Source organism: Paramisgurnus dabryanus, chromosome 20, assembly GCF_030506205.2.
Source record: "Paramisgurnus dabryanus chromosome 20, PD_genome_1.1, whole genome shotgun sequence".
NCBI lineage: Eukaryota > Metazoa > Chordata > Actinopteri > Cypriniformes > Cobitidae > Paramisgurnus > Paramisgurnus dabryanus.
This window is the reverse complement of record NC_133356.1, coordinates 5,548,118-5,566,302: the sequence shown is the minus strand read 5'-3', so window position 1 is coordinate 5,566,302 and position 18,185 is coordinate 5,548,118. Positions and strand designations below refer to the sequence as shown.

Genomic DNA, 18,185 nt, shown 5'->3' with positions numbered 1-18,185 from the left:
TTACAAAGATACTTCAAACTACAACAATAACACCACACAATTACATATGTAATATACTGTAAGCACAGGTGGTGTAAATGGTATGCTGTGTTTAAGATAATGCAAAAAATTTGGTTTGTAAGAATCAAGGTAGTATCTTTTATCCAAAATTATGCTGTAAGATAACTTTGAAATAATGGTGTTATTTTGTACAAAGTTAAATTTGTTGAATTATGTTATTATTAATATACTATATAATTTTTTTTACATCATCAGGGTCACGACCTCCATACCTGTAAAAGTTAATTGTTTCTTGTTTATATGCTTAAATGTTGTATGTTCAAAAGCTACTTACCTCCACTATGGTACGATCCAGGGGCGGAGCTTAGAATATAAAATGGCTCCCAAACACTCATTTAGTTTGGGTTATGTATTGGAGAGGTTTGTTACAGATAATATTCAGACCTTTGGATTTAGCTGAACTGGCGTGTACATAATTATAAAGTTTTTTGTTCATTTTGTCACTTTCTGTTTACACCATGTTTTGCTGGAATCTTTGCACTTTGGTGAAGAAAACAAAATAAATCAACCTCTTCATCATGTCAGTGGCTCCTGTTTCACATTTATCCACCCATTGATTCTTCCAGTTAACAATCAGTATTTGTGTTACCGGGAATTAAACCTGCTGGCCTTAAAGGTCGCTGCCTTATCATTTGAGCTAAATAACATATAATATATATTCAGATGAGATGGTAAAAGTTCACACTTTGATGCCCGACAGATTCTTGCATCACTATTATTGTTTCTCATATCGGTCTATTGTAAACATAAATCGTCCTGAACTGTTTGTGCTACGGGCATGAATGAGGATCCAAATCAAATCATGCACCTCATTGAAGATCGAAATTAAAATAGTTGAAAGATTTTGGTAAACTTCAGGAGACCATAGCTTTATCTGACCAGAAAATCAAAGACAAACGCAATAGCAAAACATTGCATTAGCAGCACAAAAGGTCATGGGTTCGAACCCAGGGATCATGCTAAATGATAAAAAATTATACCTTTTAGTGCACCGTTTGCATAAACGCATCTTACAAATGCATAAATGTTCATGAGTTGTGCACAGGAATGCATCACTTATATTTAAATGAAAAAACATTTACAGTATTAATTAACACTTTCTCTCAATTCTAAATGCCATGGCTTATCTACATATGTATTTTATGTGTAATTTCATGTTTGATATATTTTATACTTCGATATCATGCCGATAATTGATTTTCACCATCATTTGATCTTAATACCAGCATCAGCACATTTCTTTAAAACTTTGCATTGAAAAAAAAGGAATTTGTTGAATGCAGAATGATAGAAGAAATGCAGCGAGTCTGTGGTCTGATTGGATTTTGATTGATAAATTGTGGAAAAACAAGCAGCAGCTGTTTCATATGGAGGTGTGAACGTGCAGACTTTTCTCCCCCCTTATTTATTGTTTTCGCTTTGGTTTGTTCTGATTGTTCTCCCTGCGTGTCGTAAAAATGCAATTAAAGATTGTGTGACTGATACAGCTCGGTGGTAAATAAAAAAAGCTATTTGCTTTAGGTGAAGGCTCAGTTTTTCCTGCCGTAAATTCTTTTTTAGTTTCTTGATACCGCACGGCATCAATTATGTCGAGATCAGGGCTAAACGTAAAGTTTAATCCTCTAACAGGTGAATTAGCTTAACATTTGTGCCACTTCAGCATGCTGTATGTCTCTGCTTAAAGGGGAATTCCGCCCTAAAACGGAATTTAGGGTGTTTTTTCGTTGTTAACGAGTCAAACTTTCATTTAAAAGCATATTTATGACTAAAGAGCAACATTTAAGATATTTAAGATTTTCGTTTTCTGGTAAACTGGCCTTTGAATGGGAGTGAATAGGGCATGTCGATTGAGCGCACAAAATCTCTATTTTTACAACACTAAGGAGGCTCGACACAACGTGATACTTTACTCGAAGTATCACGTGGGTCTCTACACATGAACGCGAGCATTGAGAACATTGTTTGTGTACACAGATTTTAGTAAAAGCGAAAAGTTTGGAACAACTTACCGTGCTGTTAAACTGCGTCCCGCCGCCATATTGCCAGTCATGAGCAATCGATTTCAGAATGCGATTGAATGGACTCCATAGGACGCTACTTTTCAACTACAGGGTCAATATTGTTTTTCACTTGAGACAAAACAACAAATTATCCGTGCATTTATATGGAACTATGCTTTAGGAGCTATCCATCTTTACTCTCCTTCCTCCTTATGTCGCATTCTGAGATCGATTTCTCATGACTGGCAAGATGGCGGCGGGACGCAGTTTAACAGCACGGTAAGTTGTTCCAAACTTTTCGCTTTTACTAAAATCTGTGTACACAAACAATGTTCTCAATGCTCGCGTTCATGTGTAGAGACCCACGTGATACTTCGAGTAAAGTATCACGTTGTGTCGAGCCTCCTTAGTGTTGTAAAAATAGAGATTTTGTGCGCTCAATCGACATGCCCTATTCACTCCCATTCAAAGGCCAGTTTACCAGAAAACGAAAATCTTAAATATCTTAAATGTTGCTCTTTAGTCATAAATATGCTTTTAAATGAAAGTTTGACTCGTTAACAACGAAAAAACACCCTAAATTCCGTTTTAGGGCGGAATTCCCCTTTAAATCCAGGGTTTATGTGCTGGTGCAGCATTGCGTCATAAATATTTAAATTGTTGTTCTTGGCAAACACGCCTCTTTGTAAATAAAGTACTGTACAGGCTGAGTTTTTTTTGGACATTATTATTTTACAAAATAAAAGCTGTACTGTTTCTTCCCTTGAAAGGATTTTTTTAATTATAAGTTGTTTAATAGTCATGTAATTGGACCTAGATAAAAGATTGTTAGCTTGTACTTCCTGGGAAATTTTAAAAGTTTATATTTTCTCATGTTACAGTTTAGCTGCATAAGTTGTGAATAAGTAAGTCTGTTAAGTGAATAAATGTATAATGTAAATATTTTAGACATCATTAAGTGTTATATAAGCTTATTGCCATATAAATAACATTTGTGCTATGTGGTATGCAAACTTAATTACATTCTAACATCCATTATTTACAGACTTCTGAAGCAGCAGTCACACATATATATTTGTGAACACAAATTATGTATTTTAAAGAACAAAAATAGAAATCATTGTGTCACACAAGCTCGCTGGTAGAATTTGTGTTTGTAGTCTGAAGGTTATGAGTTTAATTGATTGTTTGTTTGATTCAGATGAAAGCATCTGCCAGGTTTATACATGTATAGACCTCGCATACATTTGACTCTTCGCAACCAGCACTCATTTTCTAGGCAAATCGCACCATTATTTTAGTAAATGAGGTGCAAAAACACTGTAGACAAAGCTGCAGACTCTTTAAAGCTGCGTGCACACCTCCAAGATAATTTCTCGCATTGTGTGTCGCCTGTCCAGGGGTGTTAAATACTTCAGTAATTGTTTTTGGGCCATTTTTGCCTTTTTTTAGATAGACAATATGATAGTAGAGGACAGGAAAGTATAGGATGGTGAGAGGGGTGCGGGATCGGCAAGGGACTTCAGTCGCAGAAAGTGCGTCTGCACCATATGTTTGAGCATACAGTAGTCACCCCCATAAATCGTTCTTCATTTGCATAAAGAGAACTTTTTTTGCTGTACATGCCCACTTCCTGTCGCCAATGGTTGCTGTTATTCTTGTCGGGGAAAGTCACCAAGCTTCCATTTGAAATGAACGCGATCGCTCTTTCCCTAGTCTTTGGCGGTGTTCACTTAGGTTTTTTCTTTAAGTTTGCCATTTGGGTGATTCTCATGAAATCCAGATTAAGAAGGTGTCCAGCATTAGAATTTTTAAAAAGCCGTTGAAGCCAAATTTTTTTTTTTTTGCACATATAAGATTAAGGTCTGAACTTACTATAACCATTATTTTTAAAGAATTAAAAAATATTTCCTATAGAATTATTTAAATTTTTTAGATTATCATTAACAAAAATAGTCATTACCGCAACATGATATTACATCAAATATATGCATTTACAAACTCATGTTTCGGTAATGAGAATTCAAAGTTTTCTAGGTGCTATGATGTTAACTTTTATCTGAAGAGAAAAAATAAGAACTGCTTACCTGGTAGCCATCTTGAGTGTCACAGTCAATTATGTCCCTTACAACAAGTTTTTTTTTTAAATGTTAGTTTCTGGAGGGCTTTAACAATGATTGAAAATTATTGCGGAGGATGAGAAAATTGCTCTTGGACACATTTATATTCCTTATTTTTGTCTCTACATTTACCAGTGATCACCAAATGCCACATGTTTCTTTACTGTAAATGTTTATAGTATAACATGCACTGAAGCTTTTTATTTTTTTAGATTTTTTAATTATAAATATTTCCATGTCAAAGAACCCAAATCCAGTCATGGACACGTTGCGGTAATAAAAATGTTCCCCTTAAATGTGGAAAAAACATCATCATTGGTTTGTATGATGTCATTTGAAGTCATGTGCAAAATAGTACATGAAGAGATGTTTGTAACTGTATGCTTCTTATTTTGATAGCATTTACTTTTATTATCAAAATGTTTCATGATACCTCATAAGTCTAATTTCACGAGAATCACCCATCTGCATCTGTGTACTTCTTATTGTGTTTGTAAATCCATCTGAGCAAGGACGATCCATCATATTGCAGAAGGTTATTTGTTTATGGCACCTTTGATTCTGAACCCAAGAATTGTTCCATTTAAACCTATTGCTTCTTTAAAACTTTAATTTCTTAAGCTTTGTGTGTGCAAGGATGGTTTCTTAGCTTTAAAGAAACCCAAATAGAAACTGTCCTCTATGACTTTTGCGAATAGTTTTGTGTGCTCAGATGCTGAGCAAGCACTTTCTTCAATTTCTTCTGTCCTTACAGTAAGTGACCTTTAAGTTCTGATGGCTCTTTCTTTGCATTTTCTCTCTGTTTTTCTTTTAAGTTCTTACTTGAGTATGCATGCTTATATAATCTGTCAGTGATAAGGTAAACACATTTAGCTGGCTGTCTCTGATGCAGAGCTCAGCTCAGTCTCAGCTCAATCTCCAGCTCCTGGATCTATTAATTATAGAGAATAATGGTGAAGGGTGGAGGTGTACCAGAGAGAAATGTTGCAGTTGCTGGTAATGTGTCCTAAACTTCAGAATTAATTGAATATGGTCCACCTGAACTTCAGTTTGAAACAAATCTTAAAGGTGCCATACAGTAGAATAAAAAAAACTTTATTTATCTAGGCATAAATTAATAATAAGAGCTCTGAACATGGTAATGACATATCATGAGCCTCAAACGCGTCTGTTTCCTCATTTTTATGTAAACCTCATGCACACAAAAGACAGATGGAAAAAAGGCCAATCTCAACATGACACCGACTGTGATGTCAATGTTGAAATGTATGCCCCAACATTAAATTAATTACAATGTTATTAAAATGCTAAAAAAAAGTGACTGTTGAGTTAGCGCTATATGCTAGTTAATGCTACTGTAAAAGCAAATCATATTAAACAAATTTAGAATAACATCAGATTTTATAATGCAATGCTATAGTTATAATAAGATTAGAAAGGTCTTTATGCGTTTAAGTCTACAGGTCAGGCAGTGGTATTGGAAAACCCGATAAGGTGTTAAAAGCCAGATCGGATGGTTAGTAATATCAGCTTTACACAGAGCGTTTGCAGGATAGTGGTGTGCTGATAGCGTTGGATTGGATTTCTATCAGTTGACTGAGGTTATGCTGACAGCCGAAGTCCCCAGACGGATTGTAAATAGAGAAGATGCGGTCACAAGTCAAAGCTCAATAACAGAGACAGGTGGATTCTTCACAGGATAGCGGCTAAATACCAGAAAAGTACAGCTTCAAAAATGACCACAGATTTAAGGAAGCACCTCTGGCCCAAACTCAAAAACTGTTTTGGAGTAAAGCTAAAATTCATGTAACCCACCCAAAGCCAGCATTCAAACTCTGGACCCTAAAATAATGGAAAAAGGTGAAATGGTCCAATGACTCTGTTTCCTACATATAAACAGGAGAAAGCCTTCCACTTGTGTCTTTATGAATTATGAATTATGAGAGACCTTTACTGGACCAGGTGCATGCAATGCAGCAAACATTTTTACTTACTAAGGCCTTATACTTGAGATCTTACTCTCTAAACATCTAAAGAAAGGTATCATGAACACAATAACACTACGTGCACACATGCATGCAACTACACACAAAAGATAAGATCCATTTAAAAAAGCTCAGATGCAAAACCCTCAATGTGATTCTAGATGATTTCTGGTAAATTTTCATTATTTATCAGACTTTAAATGGATTCTGTCAACAAACTGGTATTTCTGAATGGCCTGACACCGGGATTAAGCAGATTTGAAGCAAAAGTATTTGATGAATATATTTTTGGATGTGGTGCATGGCGTTTAACCGCTTTTGCATCTGAGCTTCTCATATGTACACCATGTTCTGCACATATTTCTCTATTCAATTACTCTCATAAATGACTGAAAATGTTGCTACATTTATAACAAGATCTGAGCTGTGGTAAAAATGGTAGAAGTGCAGTATTTATTTATTGATATGATGATATGTACAGTAAGCAACAGGGAATGAAAGTTTATTTTACAGTACGTTGTGAATACAGTCATAACACAAGACATCGCAAGAGGTAGCAGGCCAATAACTTTTGATTCATCACTTCCAATCTAAAATAAACCCTGTAAAAGTAGGTGTTAAATATATATTACTAGAGAAGTGACAGACTGTGCTTTACAATAAACTGTAAATGGTGGTGAAGTGTTTATTGACTCATCGTTATACATACTGTAATGTTTTATATGTGTATCTGTAACTAAATAAGGATAAAATAAACATAATTATTGGTCATTTCTGTTAAAATGTTAAAGCAATGTGTCCCTGCAAGCAATTTTGTGTTTAAAAGACGCCTAATAGCCATCCAAACACAGCCCAGATGTTGTGGGTAAAACAAGGCAAAATTTGGAGCTGCTTACTTCAACGCAGATCCAGCTTGGAGTCGTTTGCTGGGTTTGTATTGGAACAAAGCTGTCTGGATGAAAATTAGGGCTGTCACAATGATTAAATAATTGTTTCATCGCGATTGTTTGACATCATTTGCAATGGTTTCAGATCACTGGAATGATTGCACATCTCTCTAAAAAAAACAAGGGGAGCTGCAGCGACTGTATAAACGAGACCATATCAGATGGGGCTCCTTAGCTGACACATACTTTGCAAAGCCATTAAACATTTCCATCAATTTCAAATTTAGGGAAGTAAAGGATGCTATTCTTAAGGATCTGTATGGAATATATATTTTTGCAGGCACTACAGACATGGGGTCCTTACATGGCAAAAAATGATTTTCAAGAAAAAATTCTATTAGTATTTTTGTCTTGTTTTCATATAAAAATTCTTAGTCTAGTTAGTTAGTTTGGTCTAAAGTCTAGTTTTTAGACCAAAAATATTAAATGTAAGTGATTTTGTGCATAAATCAAGCAAACAAATCTGCCAATGGGGTAAGCAAATTTTCTTGAAATTTTCTTGAATTTAGTGTTTAAAAAAAAATATTCAAGTTTTTTTGCTTACCCCATTGGCAGATTTTTTTCGCTTGTTTAATTCACAAAATCACTTACATTTTAATATTTTTGGTCTAAAAACTATTAGGACTTATTTTCTTGGGACGTTTGCTCATCAAGAAAAAGCATCTTAATTTAAGAATTTTTTGATATTTTTAATAAAAACAAGACAAAAATACTAAGACATTTTTTTTCTTGAAAATTTTTTTTTTGCACTGTACTATTTAAGGCCTGTTCTGGTGTAGTCAGTTTATTTTTATTATATTTTTATTTTCAGTTATTTTTCAGACGCTTTATTGTGTTTTTTTTCTATAAAGAATTTTCAGGGTTTAAAAAGATATTTTCTTTAAATATGTGTTATGTCTAATAATATTTACATTGCAAAAATAACTTACTTTATTAGAATTTTATCTTGTTTTCAGTAGAAATATAAAAAAATTCTTAAATCAAGATGTATTTTCTTGATGAGCAAAACGACCTAAGAAAAAAAGTCTAGTTTTTAGACCAAAAATGTACTATTTAAGTGAATTTGATCTAAAAAAAAGATTTATTTTTTCTTAAACACTTAATTTAGGCAAAATGTTCTCACCCCATTGGCAGATATTTTTGCTTGTTTCAAGCACAAATTCACTTAAATTGTATATTTTTTGTCTAAAAACTAGACTTATGTTCTTAGGTCATTTTGCTCATCAAAAAAATACATTTTGATTTAAGAATTTGTAGATATTTCTGCTGAAAATAACTAAGTAAGAAAGTAATTTTTGCAGTGTACTGTCAGGTAAACCTTGCAAATATTTAATTTAAAGCACCAGGATTGGGAATCATTGGGTTAATTGTTAGTTTATAGTACACAGAAATATGCAGAAGATTTCTTTAATATAAATATTACCTCTATATTTTCAAACATATTGTAAAACAATCTGTTTCTCATTAACATTTCACTTTCCTGTGGGTGAGTCTGATCCGTTCTCGCATTTCTCTTCGCTTCTATCTGACCACATGACGGTTGGCTTTAATAAGCGTAATCTGAATTTTAATTCCCTTCCCATTAACCTTCTGCTATCATTTGTTTTACCATTACAGACTCGCTTAATTGCTTTCAGGACTAAATTAGAGTTTATTTCCAAATCATAGCCGAGATAGCTTTTGTTAATTAGGGCTTTGGTATTTTCCTCACATCTCACAGATTGGCCCAGAGGTTTGGTGCTGTAAAGCCTGAAGTGTGCTATCTGAGAGAGGGATTTACTCGGCTAAACTCTAAGACGACGCCATCTAAAGTTGACATTTTCACAGAGATGGAACGAACAATTTCAGTTGAAATTATAACACATTAAAACTAAAGGTACCATTCACCCCAACAAAAATTGTCATCTCTCCCTCATCTTTGAAGGTGAACCGACAAAGGGCAATACTAAACTAAACTAGTCGGTCCATGCATGTGACTTTTGTGCTATCATTTTAAGAACCTTTGGTTAAAAAAGTAAAGGCGCAAAATATATATTAAAAAATATCAATTGTACTCAATATACAAATAATTAGTATTTTATGAGCTTTTATTTTCACAGTTTCTCTACCAACTGCATGAGTCGAGCGCCAACTTTTCTGCATTACTTTACACTTTTGTTTGTGATGTTTATCTTTCACATTCACACAAGAAAAAAACTGTGAGAATGCCGGTTAAGGTGTTTACATGCAACACGAAATCGGGGTAATGAGCCAAAAACTACATGTGCCTATCAGTTTTTGTTTAATCTGTTTATGGGCTTTCCCTGATAATGAAAAACTGTTTTATGCGTTTACTGTACATGACCTCACACGTTATCAGTTTATTAAGTATAATCAGGGTAAGACTGCGCATGTAAACACACTTACTACAAATGCATTTGCTGGTATTTAAATTTTAGTACATTCAACTTAATTTTTACCTTAATTATGAGCTCTTAGTCATTATTTTTGTCTTTGCCATTTCCCATTACCCCAAATGTGTCCAAACATCCATCCTTTAAAATAAAAGACCTGGGAATTATAAATATTGCATGCTTTATAGTCTGTGTCTGCCTTCTGAAAAATAACACCAGTGTGCAGGTAGCTGAGAAGAAAGACTTTAATCCCACAAAATAAACAGTCTAATCGAATCTTTACCTTCCCTGAAGCAGTTCTCGTGAAGTACAGTATACTCTTACCATGATGTATAATCAATCAGCATCACAATTTTACAATTCTCTTTGCATCTCTGTGAGGATATTGGATTATGAATAGATCAGGCTGAGGTATTCACTTACATTACTCACTGATTTAAAGGGGAAAGAGAGAATACTGATGCCAACTTCATGTTGACCGCATGTCTTCCTGAATCAGCAAAGACAATGTGAGAGACCTGTACAGATAATGAATCAAGACAAACTACGGTATAGTAAACGAAGACTGTCAGAAAAATTTCTACTTTTTTAGTAGTCAACAAAATGACTACTAACCGACATCGTTGCCCGGGTTGCGTATGTGTTGGGCGGGTCTATCAAAAGAAGGTCTAGATTTTATTGGGGTAGGGTTGTGTTTGTTTAGGTGATTTCAAACGTCAACATTGGCTTTGAGAGATCATGCACCCTGTCTTTAAATATAAAATGCAAACCATAAAAAATGACATGATGAAGTGTTGTGCTGCCTTAAACAATGCCACATTTACACTGATCTCACAATTGTCACAGCCAGGGCCGGCCCTGGCCAATTTGCTGCCCTAGGCAAGATTTCAGCTGGTGCCCTTTAGAATCACAGAATCACAATTGTGTTCCAATCATTTTGCTCATAAACTTATACAGAAACACAAACTGCACAGCTTTGTCTTGTTTTTCTTTATTTTGAAAATATTTTGGAATCAAACACAAACACACACACACGCACGCATACTGTGGCTAAACTGCACTGAAGCGGCAGTTTAAAATACAAACCCAGAATTTAGCGAACGTCAAGAACAAGAAAGCGGAAACAACAATCAGACCGAGACGCGGGATTTACATAACGTTACACGGACCATGTTTAAATTTTAATGTTTCTGGACAGAAATACCAACTTGTTCACTTTGTTTGGTATTAATAAGCTGCGCATTGGAGTGCTGGCTGCTCCCCGCGGTGCTGAAGACCAAGACCCGCTCTGACGGAGTACTGGTGGGACTTATGCACAGATATTTACGTGCAATCTATTGGAAAGCGGACGAGTCATTGGTTGGGTTAGTAAAATAACGAAACTATAGATTTTAAATATAAGAAAAAAATGTTTTTGGTAAAGAGATATTTTTTAAAAAAGTTTGAAAGTGCAGAACTCTTCTCAAGTGGAAGAAAGCTATACTTTTCCCCTTAAGTGCAACCTATCGGAAAGCGCAGATGAGTTCGTTGGGTTAGTAACGAAATTATAGAATTAAGTACAAAATAGTATTTATATAAAGAGAAATGTTGAAATAAAAAGTGCAGAACTCTTCTTAAGTGAAAGTAATAAAGTAAAATAACGAATAATAATTATATAATAACGAATAATAGTTTCCAATGGCTTGCACGTAAATATCTGTGCATGTGCCACCAGCACTCCGTCCGAGCGCGTCTTCAGCACCGCGGCCAGCACTTATTAATACCAAACAAAGTGAACAAGTTGGTATTTTTGTCCAGAAACATTGACATTTTAACATGGTCTGTGTAACATTATGTAAATTCTGCATCTCTGTCTGATTGTTGTTTCCGTTTTCTTTGTCTTGACGTTCGCTGAATTCTGGGTTTATATTTTCTCACCCCATTTCGTCAATATTTGACGACACTTGACCATTCGTCATATGTTGACGTGAAGGGTATACCTTTCGCGTCATTTTTTGACGAACTGGGGACTTCAATACTATTACGTCCGTTGCATTCTCTTTCCTATTTTATTACCATTTGCGCGTCGGTTTAGGGTTAGATTTACATAATGACATCCCTACCCAAACCTAACTCTAACCCCAACGCCAGGTGACAACTGTTTCTAACCCCAACGCCAGGTGACAACTGTTTAATTTCGCGTACACTGTTTAATTTTGCGTAATCTAACCCTAAACCGACGCGCAAATGGTAATAAAATAGGAAAGAGAATGCAACGGACGTAATAGTATTGAAGTCCCCAGTTTGTCAAAAAATGACGCGAAAGGTATACCCTTCACGTCAACATATGACGAATGGTCAAGTGTCGTCAAATATTGACGAAATGGGGTGAGACTGTGTTAATATTTTAAACTGCCGCTTCAGTGCAGTATAGAGCTATTTAACAAGCACGATCTTCCGAGATACTATGCTACTAATAATTCATTAATAACTGCTGTTTTCTTGTGCAGAATTAAATATTTATAGTAAAATGTTTATATACATATATAAAAAAATAATAATTTGGGCGCACGAACGCCCCAAGGGGTCGGCGGCGCCCTTAGCATTTGCCTATTCCGCCTATGCCCAGGGCCGGCCCTGGTCACAGCAATAGACACTTCATATTTGTCCAATATTTACAATGTCCATTTTTTTTGTTTTAGCTGAAAATCCAAATTGAAACTGTCATGACGAAAATGAAGAAAAAAGTTCGGTTTTAAATGGCCAGTTTTAAATGGAGTAAATGACAGGTTATTTTATAGTTGTTTTAAAAGCTGTAATTTATAGCAAGAGGAGGTGGAGAACAGAAGTGTGCTACTGATTTAATATTAGACCTCTAAATACATCTAAGAAGTCCTGATATTTTTAATATGAGCATTTTCAGCATTATGAATGTGACATTTGCAGTCAAAACTTGAAATAAAAATTCAAAGAGAGTGCATTTATTATTATTAAATCATTGGATTATATTTTCTTAAACCCCTGGTGACATACATCAGAAAAATATCAGTCTATTTAGATGTTTTTGATTTAAGATGGGGAAACACGCATGCGTTATGGAAGTGACAATAAAAGGAAACAAGTTTTGAGAGACAACATACTTTGTAGGAATTCTGTGAATGAAAATGCACAAACCAGATGCATTAATACCCAACAAATGAAGAAAAGACGGATCTTCAAAGAACATTTCATATTTATTTATTATTTATTATTATTATTATTATTTATTCATTTTTGTATGCAGATTTATGTGGAAGAAGCAATGTTATGGACGTGACAATTTCTTAATTAACTATGAAAAAAATACTTTAAAAACTTTGAGACTTTGCATGGGTAATTAAACCACCAAATATTGGCATTGGAGATTTCATTATAGTTGAAAATGTGGGTAAAAATTTAACTATTCATAATAATATTGACATTTGCATGGAATTGCCCATACAGTATATTTTGTCGCTGTCCTCCAGAAAGCTTGTATGTCCAAATTCACTCTTTTTCAAGAAATAGAATAAACACAGTATTTTTTAATGATAACACACTGTGTTGTCTAAGTTGACAAGCACTTTTAATACTTTTATTGATGGAATATTTGCAAAACCCACCAACAAACATAAAGAGTGACCAATAATAATGAGTTATGACAAAAAAAATGTAATTCACAAAATATGGAGATACAAGGTTTCGCAAGGACAGCGACAATATACTAGTCAACATTTGAAGTGGATCAAAAATTGTAATCAAAGTTGTCTGAAGACAACTAAACCAAAGTATTGGTTTTAAGACAACTTTTATGAAAGGTTTTGATCCACTTCAAATGTTGAAACCTTGCATAAAAGTTGTCTTAATACCAATACCCATTCTTGTCTCAGGACAACTAAAACATTTTTTTTATTCACTTCAAATGTTGACTCCTGTATTTTGGACAAATATTAAATTATGCTTATCAGTGCAATTGGTTGCTACAGGGTCTTCTTTGTGTTTTTTAAGTGGTTGCTTACTAATCTAATAGGGTTTGGGGTTTGTTAAGTATGAGCAATAACAATATTTGTGCTCATCCTAGTAATTACCACCATATTGGATTGGTTATCTTTATGGCTAAATTTGATCTAGACCAGTGGTTTTCAAACCCTGGGTCGCGACCCTCTGGTGGGTCGCGGAAATTAAAAACTGGGTCGCCAAGAAAGATTTCAAAAAAATGTTACTAAAATAATTTATTCAATTTTATTATAAAAACTATAATAATTACAACACACTTGAATAAAAGCACAGTAAAATATATTTTAAATACACTAAATAAAAAAATACTCCACCACTGTGTCACATGACCCATGTGGGTGCGCAGCTTACTGTATTAAATTCATAGACAGCAGATTAAATTGCGCACGGGGTCACAGCCATTTTTTAAATGATGCAAGGGAAAATAAAAACTCCTAAATAAAAATAAAAATGTGTTTGGTCTGATTTAACAAAATATATATTTTTAATGTATTTGATTGGTTTGTCGAAAGTGAGCGCGGAAATGTTTAGTTGTTTGCTAAGCAAAGCGCTACCGTTACGACACGGTTGAGTTTTGCAGTAAGACTGACACGTTATGGTTCTGCTGTTATCTTTGAACTATTTTCGCTGCTGAAACCACAAAAACAGTCAACATTGCGTCTAAAATGTAAGTGGCTTAATATTAATTACTTGTTTAACGTTAGTGAACTGTCATGAAATCTGTCACATTTTTTACCGCAGTATATTTAACCCACTTTGTCAGTGTTTACTCACTTTTGTGTTTGCTGCACTTATTTGTTTAACTTAGCGTTATTACATTATGCACTTTCGGTTGTCATTGAGACTAAAGGATGCAGAATCATTAGCGTGTTTTGGTGATTGTTATTGGCGTTTTAATCTAACGTTACTTGTCCCTGATAAGCGGACAAGCATTGATGTCAAGCCCTGCGACGTGTTTTTAGACTGCTTCAGTATAGGTCCAATCTTTAAGACTCCTCCGTTGTGTTGCGTATGTCAGTTCTTCCTCGTTTTTTGCCCATTTTCATAATTAATGATATTATGAATTGCAGTGAGGTTGATCTCATTTGTGCCCCCTGAAAAAATGAAATGCCCATCCGTGAATTTGTGTCTGGCGTCGGGTCTGCTCATTAGGTAATACATACAGATGCGCGCGTGCACGTTTCACCGGGCTCACTCCACTATGACGGCTTTCGGCCCCGCCCTGCTTCATGCTACTAAGGGGGGGGGGGTAGAGTGTGGGTCGCATAATTTGTATTTTTTAAAATTAGGGTCGCTCCTAAAAAAGTTTGAAAACCACTGATCTAGACCAACGCAGGCCCTGATTGGCCATAGGGAGGACCGGGAGAATTCCCGGTGGGCCGGTTCTTTTTTTTTGGCCACAAGGGCCGGTGTTGTCATGCCACAGGTTGAAGTTTGCCACTGTACCTATGCTGCCAGTACTTACAGCAGCCTCACTCGCGTAATTTGCGAGTGAAAGATGTCCCAACCGCTTTATGTCAAAGTTGATTGATTGTATCCCGAGTCCCGACAACTTATTGGACATTTTAACATTTGCATGGAAAACTTGTCTAAAGCGCTCGCCTGTGAACATGAGTTTCGTTTCAGTTTTATTTATTGAGTTGAAAATTTTTTACTTTGGAAAAAACGTAGCGTTAACCAATCAGGAGCTTACTCTAGTAGTGACCTGATTACAGGAAGGGAGCGGAGTCGCAGAAGCCCCTCCCATGACGCGAATTTCTGCGTGAATGTCTCGATGACTAGAAGGCGCTATTCGCGCGTAGTTGGACGCTTGAACATTTGAGTTCACTCGCTTGCTTCGCACGTGAAATTTTAGTCATTTGAGACATTCACGCGGAAATTCACGTCATGGGAGGGGCTTCTTCGACTTTGCTGAGACTCCACCACTCCGCTCGCTTCCTGTAATCACGTCAATACTACAGCAAGGTCCTGATTGGTCAACGCGGCGCGGAAATCCGCGTTTCCCGCAACAATGCTCAATTCGCGCTGAACGTGCCTTCCACGCCATTCGCGCCACGCTTACCACTTGTACCGCGCTGCAGGATGCCTAACCGCTCCCTTGCATTGACCTAACATGCAAATCACTCATGCTTGCTGCCTCTACCGCGTCTGATGTGAACTATGCATTAAAAGTAAATTATGTGATAACTTACATGAACTCAGTAACACAAACATCATAGAATGTAAATGTTGTTTTTTTAAGTGTATGTACACTTTCCCCTGTACATTTTTATATGAAACACACATATAGTATATCTGCCCTAATGCATGTTTGTGTGTACACCCTCTGTTTGTGTGTGTTTATGGGAAATCACAGGCACAGCTTGATAAAAGGATGTATAGAGGACAGGATGAGTGTGATTGAATGACAGTTTATGCTGCTATGATAAGCCTCATTTATAATGGCTCCCTAAATGGGGCCCCTGGGCCCTCCTGCCATCAAAAAGGGCCCATCATTACACACTGACTGATGACAAGATGAGCCGAACAGACATCATCCTCTTCATTCTAGATTTATGATACGGTGAAGTCGGTCGTTTTTTCGGCTCCTCTGATGAAGGGAAGTCACATACAGATGATATTCATGAAAGGGGCTCAGAATTTCAATTTACAGAACAAAAGCATCAGGTAGCGAGAACCGAAGCGAATACTGTTTATTATTTATACACTATGTGTATATCAGTCTTGTGGATTGTGCAACTTAAAGGGAAAATTTCGTCATTAACTCACCATTATTTGATCATAGATGGTAAGCACACAATTGATGGTACCCATTGACTTCCATAGTATTTCGCACTATGGACGTCAATGGGTACCATCAACGGTGTGCTTACCATCATTTATCAAAATATCTTCTTTTGTGTTAAACCAAAAAAAGAAACTCAAACAGGTTTAGAACAACATGAAGGTGAGTAAATGATCACCAAATGTTCATTTTTGGGGTGAACTATCCCCTTAAGGCAGTGGTTTTCAAACTGGGGGCCGGGGCCCCCAGGGGGGACGCGAGATGGTGCCAGGGGGGCCCCAGTTTTATGACATTTTATAAAATACATTCATTTATCATGAATTCTGTGTAATTAAACCTAAAGAATAATAAGCCAACTAACCAACAGCACTACTATGTATAATTTTATATGTTTTGTTTAATTAAAATATTACATTTTAAAACTGTTTTTGTCATAATTTTTCTTTCGGGGGGCCGCGAAAAAATGCACTGTACACACGGGGGGCCGCACGCTGAAAAAGTTTGGGAACCACTGCCCTAAGGTACACTGTCAATTTGTACCTTTTTTGGTACATTGCTATACTGTACCTTAAGGATCTATTGTGTAAATTTGAAGGTACAGTTAACAGTTTTGTACCCCTTAAATTGAAAATTATTCCTTGAGGTACATAATAGGTCCTTAGGGTATAATCTTGTACCCCAAAAAGTACAGCATTTCAATGTGTTGTATGTCCATAAAAGTCCAAAAATGAACATTTAAGGGTGTCACCCGAGTGACAGAAAAGGGACAGTTGTGTACCTTTTTTCTAACAGCGTAGCTTTCACAAATCTAAGTGTTTAATAGTGAGTCAATAAATGAAAGCTTGGTAGCGAAAGACTTGTTTGCAGCTAAATGAATCTTCCTGTTCATTACTTTGTTTTCAATTTGTTTTTATAAATTAGCTGTCACCCTAATGGAGATCATCATCATTGTTGTGCAAGATAAATACTGCTCTGATTGAATTAAATCATATCATCTGAAAGCATGAGTCAATATTAAATTGTAAATATTGTCCCTCTTAATAGTTTCAGTTTTGAAGAGTAGCGCACTACTTTGTGAAAATCTTTACTTGTCTGTAGTTTAACCACTTAACTTTGTAAGTAGCTTGGGAAGCTGTTTCAAAATGGGCTCCTTAAACAACTATGTAAAAAAAACGATCAAAAGGTTAGGATCCTTTACTTTTTTTCAAACAAATAATAGTAAACTCATTAAAAGTATGTAATGACGCACATTTAACTATGTAACTAAATCAAACTAGGTTAGATTTTTGGTATAGTCATCCTAAGCCTAGCATTTGTAAAAATGTACGCTTGCCATTTTATCAAGCAGCTTTTTTGGTCTCACGCTGAAGGAGTAAACGTCTCATTAGCTGGGTTTCAATCCATACATGAAGTGAATCTCCTCAAAATTTGCAAAAAAAATAAATAAATAATAATAATGTGAATTAGGTGCATTTGCATTAAGTTGTCTGAGCGAATGATGGTGGGTATTGGTAACCTCGTAACCAACAGTAAATAAAACAAGGCACGCTTAGAAAATTGAGACAGGACTGCTAAGTTATACATTTATTAACTGTGCAGCTTTGCATTGTCAGACTGAATGTTGTGCACAGAAGAAGAAATGCAAAATTTTTCATGCATGTACTAACAGCAAGGGCATTATGGCGATGTTGAGCCCCATATATGGGAAAGACAATGACAGCTGATACTATTGATGTACACGAGTCCGGTCTTGAGACCGATTTCTGCTTTCTCGTTCCTTCAGAGACTTGTTCCTTGATTCACAGTGAAAGGAGAAGGACTTGTAATTTCAGACCGAGTCCTCGAGACCAGCGCATTTTTTATGTTCATATAAAAAAACAC

General features: G+C 35.7%; 1 long non-coding RNA gene across 1 annotated transcript in view; it reads left to right on the top strand.

Moving 5' to 3' along the window:
- Positions 1–1,771: 1,771 nt before the first annotated feature.
- Positions 1,772–18,185, top strand: part of LOC135786627 (uncharacterized) — a 480,312-nt gene continuing 463,898 nt past the window's right edge. The window contains exon 1 of the long non-coding RNA XR_010546963.2: positions 1,772–2,339. This is a non-coding gene — a long non-coding RNA (uncharacterized lncRNA). The remainder of the gene's footprint in view (positions 2,340–18,185) is intronic.